Raw genomic sequence first — 17099 nt, 5'->3', positions numbered from 1 at the left:
ATCATAAAGTACAGGATAACCATGCTACAATCCACAGACCTTAAGAAGCTAAGTAACACAGAGTGCCCAAGAGAGGTTGCCTAAATCTAACTCAGAAGGGGAAATAAAACAGACATTGGAGGTGGATGTAGGAAGGGAACTGGGTGGTGGAAGGGGTGGGGAGGCTAACAGGGGTGTGGATGAGATGTGGCAAGAGGGAGGGGTGGTGATGGTGGAAGAGGGTTAGGAGAGAGATGATAAATCAGTTGCTGGGGGCACGGGGAGTGATCACTAGGATGAGCCAGAGATCTGGGACAGGTGAGTCTCCTAGGAGTATATGGGGGTTACCTTACCTGAGACTCCTAGCATCTAGGGATTTGTAGACTGAAGTGGCCACCTTCTGTAGCTAGGTAGGACTTCCAGTAGCAGTAGGAGGATAACAACCCACTCACAAAACCATTGATCCACAATTTTCCTGCCTACAAGATGTGCAAAGATAAAGAGACTAGAGATTGAGGAAATGGCCAGCCAACGATTGGCCCAACTTGAGACCCATCCCATGGGAGAGTGTCAACTCTTGACACTCTGAATGATACTCTGCTATGCTGCAGACAGGAGCCTAGGATAATTGTCTTCTGAGAGGCTTCATACAGCAGCTGATGGAAACACAGCCAACACTATATGGTGCTTGCGGAGCCTTGTGGAAGAGTGGGGGAAGGATTGAAGGAGCTAGGAGGGTCAAGGACACCACAAGAAGACCTACAGAGTCAACTAACCTGTATCCGTGGGGGATTAAAGAGACTAAATCACCAACCAGGGAGCATGGACTCGACATAGGCCGCCTACACATTTGTAGCAGACATGCAGCTTGGTCTTCATGTGGGTCCTGTAACAGTTGGATGAGGGGATATCTCTTATTCTGTTGCCTACATTGAATCCCCTTCCTCTAGCTGGGCTGCCTTGTCTTGTCTCTGTGGGAGAAGATATACATTGTCTTGAGGGGACTTGCTGTACTAGGGTGTGTTAGTACCTATTGGGGGCTTCCCTTTCTCTCATGAGAAGGGAAGTGGGTAAGGGTTGGTAATACTGTGAATGTAAGACTCAGAAGAGAGGAGAGTGTACTGTGATCAGGAGGTAAAGTGAATGAATGGATGAATGAATACACCTTTTAGTTGCAAGGATACACCCACTCACTATTAGCTAGAAAAGCTGGTAAAAAGTTCTTATGTGAAGACTATCCTTGATGTAGGGAAACCTCATAAGGCATCATCGAGATGAAGAGCTATGGGCAATTAATGACTGGTGAGAGAGAGTCATTCTTTTCCAGGGACAAGCACCTGATGTATTATCTAACCCTGAGTGATCAGCTCTAAATTAAATATACAAGTAGTATTATACATACTGAGTATGTAGCGAGAATAAATATTATAAAAAGCCATTAATTGAAAAGAGAGCAAGGGGTTGATGTGTGGGTGAGCTTGGAATGAGAAACAAAGTGGAAAAAGGGAAAGGATACAATTATAATCATAGGAAAAGTGGACAGGGGCATACAGATAAATAAGTAAAGGAAGCACTGTGAGAATCATCCAAAACTTTGTAATCCTGTTGTTAAGGTCTGGTTTAGTGCAATAAAATAAATGTTTGCTTCCCCCTCCCAACAAAAGACTATTGATTGCATCTATATCATTAACAATGCCCCATGTCATATTAATAGTAATGTATACTATTAATAATTATATTATTATATATTATTAGTATATTATTATGTCAGCAGTCATTAACTTCCCATAACTCTTTAATATACATATTAAGTAACATTAATATGTATATGCACACATACATATTATAGTGCAAAGCCATTCTTTATTTTAATATCATTTGGTTTTCATACACATGTAAATCTGCATTAGATATACGTAATACGTGAAAATAATAAAGTTTACTCTTACTTTTTATTTTTAAGAAAGGAATCCTGAAGGTTGTTCCCCAGGTGAACTTTTCCTACACAGTCCTCATCTACTCAGCAAACAATACCCTGCCTCCCTCCCTGTTTTAAGTGCTTCTTTTTTAGAACGTTCTCTGTTGGCTGCACTGGATAACTGGATGAACTAGTTTACTGTGGGAACATGGTCCCTCCCTGGACCACGTTAACCTTAACATCTTGCATGATGAGTTGTAACGTATCTTTTCTGAAAATTTGATAATCCAGAGAGAAGCTGTCCTTAACCCTCTGTGTCATCTCTCTTTCAATAATCTTAGGACAAAGTCATTACTGTTGAATTGTCTTATGAACGAGCACCTTTTTCCTAGTTCTTCCCTGTGAGCTAAGATTCCACAAGCATCCATTCCACGTGTAGCTTATGTTTATAAGCCCCAATATCATCCCAGTATAGATTTGTAAAGAGGACTGTCAAATTTCTTTCCTGGACTCTTAAGACAGGAATGTGGCTTTGGTTAATTTCTATAGCAAACTTCTGACTGTGAAAAGGCCAACACTTTTGGGAAATCAATGCTATGTTAAGATCTTGAACTAAATTAATAGCCATAATTATTGTCCCAAGAAAGTGTAATGCCATCCTTTGACAAAGATTATACATGGCTGGATGGCAGGTGTAGATATATTTGGGTGGACCGGACAGTAATAATTTTATAACTATGTAGACTTTATGGTTCTTTTTCTAGGGTGAAGCCAGTACTTGGGTTTTTTTCCCTGATGTTATCATTTTTTGGAGTCAGTTTATATATAATCACGTCTAAAGGACTGTTTGGGCAACCATGATCAAATTAAACAAAACCTAGGCACACCCTGGATTCAGATCTGACTTTCTGTTTCTGACAGTTAGGTTTACTATGCTAGGCATAGCAAATGTTAAGTAAAATATTGCTGTGTAGATGGTTGGGACCTCTTTTACAGTCACTGACAAGATCTGTGATTGTGAAGGTAACATTCTCCATGTGAGCTCATTTTATAGGACTGTTAAGTTGGAGTACCTTCCTGAAAAGAAGGCAGCCAGGCAGGCTTACACTGTAAGACACTTCATTCTCTCTTGAACCTTGGAATTGTGAGATTTAAAAGCATTAAATGCTACTTTAGAAGGTAAGTACAAGAAGAAGTCTTCAGTCTGTTGTCACTTTGTAAATATTAGCTTAGGTTATCCCCCTCCCCTCTCTCACAAGCAAAAAGAGTTCACATCCTACATTTGTGTATATTAAAAAATTCTAAAAATTAACCAGTTTTGTTTCTGGAATTAACAACTCCAAAGCACTGCCTCATGTTCAGGATAGCCTGCCTAATTTGGGCTTCTATGAGATCAGACACTGTCACCACAGAGTTGGAAACTGGCTGACTGACAGTGTGATTGATATTTCAAGGGCTAGCTTTAACATAGGTGAGATGTACTTACTTTAATTCTTTCCCAGAGGTAAGAATGAGTACCTACCAAATGATATGTGGTCTGGGTCACTGGTCATAAATAGATAGATAGATAGATAGATAGATAGATAGATAGATAGATGATAAATAGATAGATAGATAGGTAGATAGATAGATAGATAGATAGATAGATAGATAGATAGATAGATAGATGCAGAGAGAATTGGGGAAAGGACACTCAAGAAAATACAATATGCAGAACAAGGCTCAGCCCTGAACCTGACTCCGTACCACAAGGTTTGGCTACAATGCAGATGCACCCAGAGACCAGTTTTTACCTCTCAGCTCTTTGTGGCTTATATGAAAGGAAGGTTTTGCTTAACTGGATCATTGTCTCCTGAAAATACCAATTCTACACATGGAGAACAGCTATTCTAAATGCTAAGGATGCTAAGTACTTAGAACGACAGTCTTCTATTGACATGGTTATCATTCACTGATCAAAATGAAAACAAAATAGTCAATTTGTAGAAAAACGTTAACTACTGGAACAGTAACATTTACCAGTATTGATACCACAATTCATGTATATGGAGTCACCTACTGTGAGAATTACTTTCTGGTTTTAGCATGCAGCATAAATGAATGACCTTCCATCCTGAGAACACCTTTTTACTGAGTGTTCACAGGAGAGAGAGAACTAAACACATAACAGCTCATAGGTATTTTTCTCTTTTTAATATTCCAGCAAACTTAAAAGTTGTGTACACTTCAATACCATCTCATCAGAAAAACAAGATATAAAGGTTTCACAGCCTTTTCATTAAAGGGGAGGAAAACAGGAAATGTGTGTATTTGCTACTTTGCAACTGCTTGCCGCATCAGTCTAAGTGCTTATCAGAACCCTGCGTGTTGTGTGCCCGAGGAGGTCAGAAGTTTTTACCCAGTGCTTACATATGCCTGAAGTGGTCAATTGACACTCTCCATATTTTTTTTCTAAAAGTGTGGATTTAACTTTAAATAATGACTACAACTAATCAACATGCAAAAATTCTCAGACCACACAGAAACTGATCATCCGATGCATTGACCACCTTACTGCATTTTAAAACTCTTCATTCTATACTGAACGGTATTCTCAATCAGCCTAAGCAAAGACATGCCCTTAATACAGGATCTATTTAGAGCAGAGGTGACAAAGGCAGGAAGGTTCTGAAGAGTGTCTGCATGGCCGCCTGGGAACAGAACAGGTTGAGTCCAAGCAACTGTCACATAACCCACCCAGTGACGAGTGAGCCCACTCCCTTTCCATCGATCCATCCGGGGTATAAGTGCACAAATGCACCTTCCCCGAGTCAAGTAAGAACCTCCTTGACAGGGCACACTTCCAAACAAATAAATATCTAAATAATGAAAGAGGTAAATCAGAAAACTTGAAAATAGCAGAAACTAAAACTCTTCAAAAACAAGAGACAATGATTATGTTAAGTTCACTCCAAAAAACTTGCTAGTTTTTCTTGCAGTTTGCTCCTAACGGTTTGATTTTTTTTTTAATTTTATTGGGAACAACAGGAATTAAATTATTAATAAAATAAAAGCTTGTTTATTTTTTAAAAAAGAGTTTCTTTCCTATTTAGCTGTATTTCTCTGCTTCTTACATATCTCAAGGGATTGTTTTATGAAATACAAAGCTTTCAACTCTGCCTCTTGGCTTTTTATCTCTTTGAAATTTTCTTCTTTTCTTTATCTTTGTGGCTTGGACACCTGAGATGAATTTTAATTATGTTCAATGGGTGTTAACTAGCAAGAAGAGACTCCTCATGAAAAAGACAAAATGTATCCTTATTGATAGAAAAATGAAGGCATAGTACTTAAATCTACAGTGATAAAATAAAAACTTCAAGTTCTTAGGAAATACATAAGAAACGGTTTAACTTCACCAGGGTGGCTAATAAAAACATGGAGATAAGATTTCTGTGAGCTCAATGAACAAAACCACAAAACAATTGTGCAGATAAATTGTATCTATGTACTAAATTACTTAAGAAATCAATCATTTCCTGTTTATATATTACATAAATTGTGTGCCCAGGGCTTAGACTCTTTTTGAAGCACACGAGGCAACTGGGCTATGTTAGTGTTTTGTAGAGTTGAATGAGACCTTTTAGTGTGTTCTAAAGTTAATTTAGTGACTTTCCATGAGTACATAATTACATATCCATTCATTTACTTCATATGCCTTTGTATATATGTGTTTTTGCAGAAGGAGCACACATGTAAAGGTGTACGTGTGGAGACCAGAGGAAAACTTGGGTGTGGTCAGTTCTCCCTTTCCATACCTGGGTCTTAGCAGGTAGGATTCAAATTGTCGGGCTTGAGGGCAGACATTCATGTTAATCATCTTGCCAGCCCAGTATGTATTTTTTAAATAATAATAAAAAAATAAGTTAAGAAAAGGTATGCCATTGGTGGAAATATGACTTGTTTCTTGAAAACTTCATTCTCTTTGGTATTTCTATTCTGGAATACAATTCTAATTCTCTGAAGGTCTGCTTTACAAGGCCCCCCAGACACTTGCCTTCTGTAATATTGTATTGATTTTGCTCAAAGTTGGTGGCCCAGTGGGTTTGAAGCTTTTTTTGAATAGGATAGTTTTCCAGGATGCTTGTTTGCTGAAGAAACATCATGCTCACCTAAGAATTTAGGTTCCTGAGATGCACTTCTTCTTTCCTGGATTTTAAATGCCAATTATATGCTATCGTAGACAGAGAGAGTGTGTAATATATTTATAATGCATGATATGTTTAATTTTTGTAGTATCAAATATATTATAATTATAAAATAACATTCAATAATTACATAGATAATTTAATGTTTCCCTATGTCTCTTGAATCTACCCAAGAAAATGGTGTCTTCTTACGCCCTTGTCAGCTGAACCCTTGCTAATCTTTTGTATACATTAAGTATACAAAAGATAACCTCACTGTGCAAGAAAATGTGACTTGTGAGAATATTCTGTTCTCAGAGGACCATGGAAGAGCAAATGTCAGATGCAGAGTCCAGCTGTTCCTGGGATTATGTTCCTGGGATTTTGGACTGATCAAACTGAATGGTGGATAATTTGAGATGAAAAACATTAGAAGATATTCACTGGCCCTTTGACACAGTTTTGGAGCCAACAGTGACTTTTTGGCTCATGTATGGCATTGGGAAAATATTTACATGTAACCCAAACAGAAGATCCAGGAAAGGTACAGGGGTCTTGGCAAACAAACAGTATTGCTCCCACTAAGCCGGCAAGTCCTTGCAACAATGGGCCTGTGGTGGGATCTTCACAGCCAACTTGACTGGAGTCTGCACTCTCTCCCTGTTCTGGCTCCCTTCACTTTTATATTTCTTTTTGGTTCTGCACTGCACATTCTTGTTTGTCTTCTGGCATGGTCTCCTCTTCCTTGTACCTTTTCTTCAGCTTCTCTGCCAAGGATCTCTGCCATCTCGGAAGCCAGCCTAGGCATGCAGGATGGTCTTTTTAAAAGAGAAAGATGCACATAGATTAGGATGCTAGATGATTTATGTTTCACAACTATTATGTGCTGGTGACATCTATAGCCTTGTTCCCTGGTCACTGAGGCTGCCCGGGGCTTGGGGTTCAAATAGTTGATCATTATTCACGAAGACCATGGCTGAAAATTCTAAATATCAGCTCACACATGTAAACAACTGTGTTTATATTTTAACATGTAACAAATATAGAATTACTACCATTGCTTTATACTTAAAGAAAACCAAAAGATGAGAATGACTAGGAACAGCTTTGAGAAGTATCTATTTTTACACAGGACAGTCAGGAAAGCTCCTTTAAAGTTTTATTTTGAATTATTAAATCAATTTTTAAGTTTGAGAATGCCATAAATTGGAGTTACTATAGTTAGTATCGCTAGTGCTTTATTTATCATTTTTCTTACAGGATTCCTTCCCTACCATAAGTTTAGTAACACTAAACTGATATGATGGAGAACAGGAATCTGACTACATGCCACAAGTTCATCATATGCAATCCGACATCCCCAAAACTCAGCACACTCGTAAGAGATGAAGACCTTTGTTCTCTATGGTCTCCTTTCTTATGTCTCTTATATTTACTAATCTTTAAAAAAGTGAAATACTTTAAAAACCACAGGGAACATCGTGTGTGTGTGTGTGTGTGTGTGTGTGTGTGTGTGCGTGCATGTGTGTGTGCATCACACTGTTGCCATTGATTTCCTCCCAGAAACTGAAGGTAAGACTATGGGTAAAAGTAGCACACACTTAAGACACAGGACTTGGAGGAATTGACCTAGAACTGACTTAGAAGTCTCCTCCTTGAGAAACAGCTCTCTATACTATTCAAGCTTATAAGAAAGAAACATAATCAATGGTCCTACTCAGATGCAAAGCTTATAATCCACAACAATGATCAGCATGGCAAGATATCCCCAAAGTGTAATAGTGGCACATGTAGGTGCAGGGAACTCAACAGCTGTCTAATTGTATTTAAGTCCCACTAGGAGGTACTTCATATCTGCTACTGTAAACCTAGCCACCTATCCATGTGTGATGTCATGAACCTTAGAGAAAAACCAGTTACCGCTTCTCTAAGCCTGTATCCTAAATACCTCTATGCCCACAGATACATGTAGCTGTCACTTCTAACAGAGGAATTTCTTTTTATAAAAAAGGGAGATTATTACATATAGTCACAACTGGTCAAGATGTAGAGGACAGTGGACTTAGGATGTTTCACCCTAGTTGATATATCTGCAACAAGACCTATACACCTAAGGCTCAGGTGGGAAGAGTGGAAAGACGGTGAGAGCCAGAGGACCATAATATCTGCTACAGGATAGTGTCTTCTATGTACAACAGAGAAGCTGCCCAATGACATATCAAAAACAAGGTTGTCTAAACAAGATGTTCACTGATAGTACTAGTTGAGAGGAAAATGTGGGTTGGGGAAGGCTCATAAGGTTCCACCCCTGGATGAATAGCTATAGGCAATTAGTAATTTCTGAGAGAGGAAGATTCAGTCTTCTCTAGGGATGGGCATCCACACAGGTTAGCCAAACTCAAGGGTGAATCACTAAAAACACATATGAGTAACATCCAATGGTCTCAGCAGGATGGAGATATATATGTATGCATGTATGTTTGTATGTATGTATGTATGTATGTATGTACGTACTTATATGTGTATGTGTAACAGTAATTAAAGACATTGTAAATTTGAGATGTTGTTGAGGAACATTGGAGAAGTTGGAAAGAAAAGGGTAGAGATGATATAAATATAGCATTCATGTATGCAATTATCAGAAAATTAATCAGAAACAAAATTTTAAATAAAAATTTAAAGTATAAAAAGTGGCATACCTAATATAACTTCAATGATTACACTATCAACACTGCATGCATTTTAATATACTTGAGCCATAAAACTTGGACATTTCAATTATAGTTTGATAATCTGATCATGGCTGTGGAGGAATGGGTCTAGATGTCATAGTCAACTCATATTTTCCTGTTAATATTTAACATTAATCCAACAATGTGAATGAGGACAGTTGTTAGTTTCTTGATTGATTATCCACTCAGTGGGATACAGTGAGTCTGAATTTTTGTATAAATATAGTAGGTTTTCCCTTGATATTTTATTGGCTGCTCTACGAGAAGCTTGTGCCCATAGATTCTGCCTGCAAAGCAGTTTAACAGAAGTGTTGTGAATTTCAAATTTCTCAGAGTAAAGACAAACAGAATGAACGGGAGCCAGAAAGGGTGAGGTGAGCAATGGATAAAAAGGGGGCATGATGGCCTGTACTGACGTATTTGGCTGCCATCTGTAGGGAGGGATTGGGTAATTTTATATGCTTTCTGGGGATACTATGAGGTTAGTGTGTGGAACTTAAGGAGGAGCATATTTTGATTCAAGTTGCTTGAAATCTGAGGGAGCAACACTAGAGCCAGGCTGTTTTATAGACATGAGCCATGGATGGAAAGGGCTTCTTGGACACTGCTTCATGTTGTGGATGCTGGATGCAGGTGAGGAGGATGCTTTATGTTAGGAATAGTATTTCTATAGAAACACAGTCTCTGCATTTTCCTAATTAGCAATCATTCTGGTTTATGTGGGGATTAAAAACTTGGATTGATCAATCTAGAATTATAGTTTAGAATTAAAATTGATGTTACAAGAGTTCGAGAGTCTCAAGTTCAAAGATATCTATTAATATGGCCACCAGAAGAGGATGAACACTTGTTAAAAAGTATTCAACTATGAACGTGCAAAGCTATAAGGAAACCAGAAGGAGAACTAAAGGAAAACCCATGAAGAGTTTTTAATTGTATTTAAATATTATGTATATGGGTGTTGGTGATTTTTTCTGTTTATTTGCTTATCTTGATTTTACATGTGATTTTGCCTACATATTTGTGAGTGTGCTATGCACGAGCTTGGTGCTTGAGAAGACCAGGAGTGGGTGCTGAGTCTAGTGGAACTGGAGTTACAGACAGCTCCCTGTTCCCTGCCTCATTCCTGGTCCGGAACATTTGACACACTTTCCACATGAGAAAACGTTACCTATAGTCATGAAGGCCCAGAACAGAGTTCTCCATGCTAATTAGGTACCAAGAGGTCCTGAGGGTTTAGTTAATAAGCTTCCCTTCCCAGACATTCTTCCCTGCAAAAGGTATTTAATCTGGGCTCCACCCTGAGAAGTGGGTATGCATCCATTTTCCAGGATGAACAACCAATGAACAGTTTGGAACCAAGGACTGTCCCTTTCATCTACCACTGCCTTGGGGATCATGGAGAAGGCCTTGGCCTACAGACCTGCACCACCTAAGTCTCCCACAGAAGGCCTCTCTGCACTTCCAGATAACCATCGCTAAGCCTCATTGCAGGCCTGGGGACCCCAACACTTCCTTTCTAACTTATCTGTGAGTTTCTCCAGTGGCGACTAGAGGACCAGAAGTCAGAAAATACCACTTTGGCTTCTCCCTCATCTCAGACTGAGTTTCCCATCCCTGGAGCAGTGTCTTTGCACTTCCCTGAAGCCTAGCAGCAGCGTAAAGCTCCCTGTGTTTCGCCGCCTCCCCAGTGGCCATGCCTGTAGGCTGAGTGGAACGTGGGTCCACATCCCATAACTTGTGTGCTTGTAGATTTCATCACTTTGTCAAGTGAGTCATTCCAAGGATACCTATTCTCTATAATGCAATAATTTCTCAATCTCCATAATCTCATAATTCAGAATTATTCATAACACCTTTAGGTAGGATACAGTAATCACATTTTGATAGAACTGAAGACTAGTGGTGTAGAATAAAGCACATAATGTGCTATTAATTGCTTACTAGTCACTTGGAGATTTCTCATTGGTAACTTTACAGGTTCTATGTCTTACAAGGAACACCCTAGCTAGACATTCCCAGAATTTATCATGCATTCCTTCCATTGCCTTAGGTGACATCTGAGTCATAAGTTTCCAAATTAAGTAATGCTGAGAGCAGCCAAAGAAGTACAAGTAGACATGAAATGCTGGCCCAGCCAAGGCAGTAAAAATGCATGAATGAACCAATCAATGAACCAATGGCGTGAGGTGGGGGCAGGGATGATGTACACTTTATGGTACCATTCCATGCTGTTAAAAGATTTAAACTCACTGATTTCTCATGTCAACACTTAGAATGTTTTTCCTCTTCTTCCTGTTTTGAAATCTTTTCACTTGGTGACCCTTCGTCGGTGGCAGGAGACAATGGAAGGAAGGGAGACATACATTCACAAACTACTTCCCATGAAAGTAATGCTTCTAAGGTCTAAAGTTATTTTTTTAAATGGCACACACAGAAGTCATGCATCAAAACATATTGCTTCAGTTCCAGTGGATCGTACAAAAGACCAGTCTCAGGAGCTGAAGGCTATTAGCAAGTACCCCTCCCTACGCTGTCCTTGCCAGGTACATACTTGTAGAGGGTGTGCCAGTCAGAGCTGCTGAAGGGAAGATTGCTGGCCACGAAACACCAGCTCTGCAGCTTACCAAGCAGTAAAATCGTGAACTTTAATTAGCTTCGGCGTTTTATGGTACCTTGGGAATCACAAGGAGCACATACTATTGGTAAAAGAAATGGACTAGAATAATTTTCAAGTCTTTTCACAAATTAATTTACTAGATAGATTTGTGTCTGAGCTATTGCATCAATTATGATGTTTCTTGAATTTAACAATGGATTATGCCAACATGTATGTGGTCAACTTCTTTCTTTCACCAGAATTTTTCTTCCTAAAATTCTACTGTTAGTCTGATTCTGACGTTTTTCCTGTACTTGAAGTTCAGTGTTATTTGGACAATGCAGAGTTTTAATTTTGTGTTAGCACTTACTATCTTTACTCCTCCATTTCTCTGTCTTGTTAATTCAAACGCCATGCCACCTTACCCTTGTGATCACACACAAGTCCCTCTTCTGACTCTGCCGTGCATCACTTTTTCATTCTATTTCCTCCACCGTGGTTATTTCCACTTCTTCTTGAAGGGAGTAAACTGTGTTCCAAGCTCAGTCAAAATTTAGTTTACCTTACAACATCTGTTGAAATGCTACTCAACTACAGTGAGTAAGTAAGCCTTATTGAAGAATAAGATATTTTTTTCCTGAAATATAGTAGAGCTTAGCTTTAATTATAAAATGTTTGTTGGATATGTAAGCGCACTAAAGTCTTTAAAATGGATCCTGAGTGTATGGGCACATTTAAGTCTATTGTTAATGGATTTTTGTTTTAAAGAGTAGAGAATCTGGCTTCATAGAAGAAAATACAATGGAGTAAAAATTGGATTCGCGTTTCTACTTCCTTAAAACTGATACAGATGTGAGCTGCATATAGATGATCCAAAAGTCCAGTGTCCTAACCACAATGCAACATTTTCTAAAATCCAAAGAACTGACATTGTAACTAGAATTCTATCTGTCTAATAAAGACAAGGAAATACCAAGGGAGGAAAAATGATAAACAGAGGCTGGGAGACAGGGATGAGAGAAAGAGTGAGATGGACAATGGTAGGGAGGATAGGAAGAAGAGAAATAGAGACGTGTCTGTGTGAAGCACATAAGAATTTACCCCCAAACAATTGAGAATGCAATAAAGAGAAATTATAATTTTCAATAAGATTATAATTATCCCTAATAAACTGAGGTTTTTTTTTAAAACAACAACAACAACAGAACAAAAATAGATTTTAGGATATAGCATAAGGAGAGATACATTCATTTCAAATAAAAGTTATATATTTAAAAATTCTAAAATATATGGACAATACATCAAAGACATGAACAAACACCACAAAGGGGACTAATAGCATATTGACATGTTTTTACACCACTGGTTTCAAACTTTATTTCTTTTTTTAGTTAAAAAATATTACTATTTGCCAATATTTACATTTTGAGTGGTTAATCTTGTACATCATTTACATTGAAAAAAATCTATTTTTATTTCTATCATCTATGTGTATGTGGTGTGTTGTCTGTGTATAGTACCTGTGAAGGCCAGAAGGGGCTGCCAGATCTCTTGGAGCTGAATTTACAGGTTGTAATGAACCACCTGATGTGGGTGCTAGGGGCTTAATTCAGGTGTTTTGGAAGAACAAGAAGTAATCTTTACTGAGCCACCACTTCTCCATTATTTACTTTAATATGTCACATCATTGAGTCATTACAAGGGTAAATGAAAGAAGCCTGGAATGATGGAGAACATCTGTAGTTCCAGGTTGAGGCAGGAAGATTGAGAGTTCTAGGCCAGCCTTGAGTACATATTCAGTGCCAGCCTCAACACCAAAACCAAACCCAACTCAACCCAGTCCAACCAAACAACTAAGTATCAAACCAAACCAAATAAATAGATAAATAAATAAATAAATAAATAATTTAAAAAGCTATAAAACAAAGCAAACAAACAAAAACAAAACCAAAGTAAAAGGCACACTGATGAAGTCAAAAAGTTGATAAGCAGTGTCTGTTCTCAGGGTGTCCATGAGAAAAAAAATGGCACCATCCACACAGTCTGCCCTCCAACACAGAAGTCAAGAAGTCTGTTGCTAAGGGGAGCTGGGCTCCCTCACCTAGCAGTCATTACTCAGGGAACATGGAGGCTGCCCCAGGCTGGTTTTGTGCAGTTTTATTCTGGCAGAGGTAAACTGAATCTCTCTTTTAAGAAAATGTTGGCAAAAGATGAAAGAGAAAGTTTTGACATGAAACACTATGAATTAATCTTTTTGATCTTCACATTTAAAAACTGACAAGAAGTGAGGTAGAAAATATGCCAAAAATAATGAATAGAACATTAAATTGAACCCGTAATGTTCCCACCTGGCTTTCTGTCAGACTTAGATACTTTAGAGACCGAAGGATCTGGGGGAAACCTTTCTAGTGCTTTTTTGTTTTTTTTTCTCGATAACTAAACAGTCACAGCAGAGAGAGGTGGGGCACAACACAGTCAGGACACAGTAGTAAAGGTTTCCTCTGGGATGGCTATTCTACTTAAGATTCCTTCATTGTGACTTTCAACGATCAATCATCTAGTGTCATGAAGATGTCCATCGCCCTACTCCATAATCAGAAAGATTAGGGAGAAAAATCATGGTGCATCTGAATAAACAGTGTATTTCTCCTGAGTGACATATTCTTATGGAGTCTATGTCAGAATAAGAAGAAACTGTGTGTGAAAGATATGTTCTGGCTTTCTTCATCTCTGTACTTCTTACATTACCATGCACGGAAGGGAAGGGTTTCCAAAGACCTAGCTTTTTGGTTTTTTTAAAACATTCCAAATATGACCCCCTTCCCCCCACCCCCACCCCGAGTGACTCCATACCTCTACTGGGGCCTCTATCTATAGACTGGAAGTGGTCTCTTCATGTTCCCTCTCCCCTTGTCGGGCATTTGGGCTAAGGTCATCTCCATTGATTCCTGTGAGCCTGTCACATCCCAGGTGTTTGGGACTTTCTAGCAGTCCCACCCCCATACACCTTCCCCCCCCCCCGAAACTACATATTTCCTTTCATTCTCCTTGCTCTCTGAGTTTCTCTCCCACAACTGATCCTACCAGAACCCTTTAGGATGGTGTTTCTTGACTGTGACTTTTATTGTGTTGAGGTACGTTCCTGCTAGCCCTACTCTCTATGACTTTTATTTTGAAAGCGTGATGGTTGTTGTCCAGGGATTTTCTGTATCTATAGAGATGATGGTGTTCCTTTTGTCATTAAGTCCATGTGCTGTATTAAATTTATTCACTTGCTTATCTTGAAGCTTATCCCTTCATTTCAGGGATAAGAGCCTATGTTGTCATGGTGGATAATCTTTTTGCTGCATGTCTGTATTCTGTTTGTATTTTGTTGAACATTTTTGTTATCTATGTTCATTGGGGATATACTTCCTGTCTTTTGTTTTTAACTGGTTTGGGTACTGGAGTGATACCTGCTTCATAGAAGAAGTTTGAGAGTGCTCCTTTTGTTTCTAATTTGTGTGACTAGTTTAAGAAGGATTGGCTGTAAATCTTTGTAAATCAACTAGAATCATGTAAGCTGTCTATCCATCTGGCCATGGACTCCTTTTAGCTGGCAGACATTATTATTATTATTGTTATTTTTATTATTATTGCAATCTCCTCATTTTTTTAGGATTGTTTAGGTGGTTGACCTCTTGGTTTAATTCCGGTGGTTTGGCTGAAAAGTCTTTCATTTCTTTTAGGATTTCCAGCTTAATGGAGTACAGGGTTTTAAAGTACTTCTGTGTAGATTGTGAATCTGTTTGGTATTACTGTAATGTTTTCCTGTTCATTTCTGATTCTGTTAATTTGTGTCCTCTTTTTTTGGTTAATTGGCCAAGGCTTTGCCAATCTTGTTTTCTTTCTCAAAACAAAACAAAACAAAACAAAACAAAACAAACAAAACAAAACAATAAAAAACGGGTCTTGCCGGGCGGTGGTGGCACACACCTTTAATCCCAGCACTTGTGAGGCAGAGGCAGGTGGATTTCTGAGTTCGAGGCCAACCTGGTCTACAGAGTGAGTTCCAGGACAGCCAGGGCTATACAGAGAAACCCTGTCTCGAAAAACAAAACAAAAAAACAAAACAAAACAAAACAACAACAACAACCAAAAAAATGGGTCTTAGATATGTTATTCTTTAAATTTTTTGTTTATTTGTAAATTTGTGTTTTTATTTCACCAATTTCTGCTCTGATTATTCCTATGTCTTTCAGTTGACTGGGCTTAAATTTTATTTGGTTTTGCTTTTCAAACTTTTTCTGGTTTTGTTTGCTTGTTTGTTTGTTTATTTATTTATTTGAGTCAAGGTTTCTCTGTGTAGCCCTGTCTGTACCAGAACTCATTTTGTAGTCCAGGCAAGCCTCAAACTCAAGAGATCTGCCTCTGCCTCTCCACTGCTGGTATTAAAGTCATGTGCCACCTATTAAGACTTTTAATTGTAGTATCTCTGATTTTTTTAAAATGTAGGTACTTAGAGCTATAAGCAATACAGCCTCTAATTTACTAAACCAGAATCATCTCTACCAACAATCTAGAAATATTTGTCCTCACACGCACGGATATGTATAGTGACCTCCCTCATCATGAAAATTTCTCTTTTCAATAGAGATCACAGCAATCAAAATGCTGAGTTGTAGAGCCCAGTCCCATCGGCTACATCTCCAAAACACTTCCTCACCTAAGGCTTAAGGATCTCGGCAGGAGATGGGACACAAAGACTGTAAGAGCCAGGGGATCAGGGAGTTTGCTGTGAGATTGCGTCTCCTTGAAATGTCAGAAGCTGCACTCATAAAGTCTCAACAACATGGCTGCCCAAACACGAGCTGAACAGGGATGAGAACATTGGACATATCAAGGGAGATGGTGAGACGTCTAAAAGACGACATAAAGAACTATAGGCAACTTCAGAAAGCAGGGAGGAGAAGCAGGGCTCTTCTCTAGGGAAGAGCACACCACTTGGTCATCCATTGCTAAATGGTCAGCCCTAAGTGCATTCATAAAGTAACATTATATGAACGGAACAGATCATAGTTAGCAATATATATGCATGTAATAGCAGCTAGTGAGGGAAGAGACTGTGAATTTAAAGGGGGAGAAAAGAGGGGTAAATGAAAGTGTTTGAAGGGAAGAAAGGGAAGAGGAAATATTGTAATTAAATTATAATTTCAAAAGTAAAAGAAAAAAATGTTTGTTTGCTGGAAGATGAAAAGAATAGAGAGCAGAATCTTAAAATGTTTCTATTGTGAGGAGAGCAAAAGGCAAAAGGACTTAATGTTAGTAAACACCAGCAGTTTCCGAGAATCAAATACTGCATTCGGGCTTCATGAGTTAAATGTTTAAACTGAAAAAAGATACACAGCACAAGCCAAATGTTTTTGTTCTGAAAGAATGTCATCTGTCCAGTGTACTTCCTACATAGGCTTTTGTTAGAATCGCATGAAGGTTGTCGAACTTTCTCCACAAAAGACATACACACACACACAGCACATATACACACAACGGCATGTGCACACACATGCAGACACACACACATGCATACACATGTACCAATGTATTCAGAGAAACACACATGCAAGGATACATGTATGTACACACACATGTACTAATCTGCATCTAGGTACACACACCTTTTAAGACTCTGACCTTCCAGATCTCTCCAAACTGCTCATGAATCCCAGTAG

The sequence above is a fragment of the Grammomys surdaster genome, unplaced genomic scaffold (genome assembly GCF_004785775.1).
Source record: "Grammomys surdaster isolate TR1022 unplaced genomic scaffold, NIH_TR_1.0 257, whole genome shotgun sequence".
NCBI classification, from domain to species: domain Eukaryota; kingdom Metazoa; phylum Chordata; class Mammalia; order Rodentia; family Muridae; genus Grammomys; species Grammomys surdaster.
The sequence above is the reverse complement of the archived record's forward strand: the minus strand, read 5'-3'. Positions refer to the sequence as shown.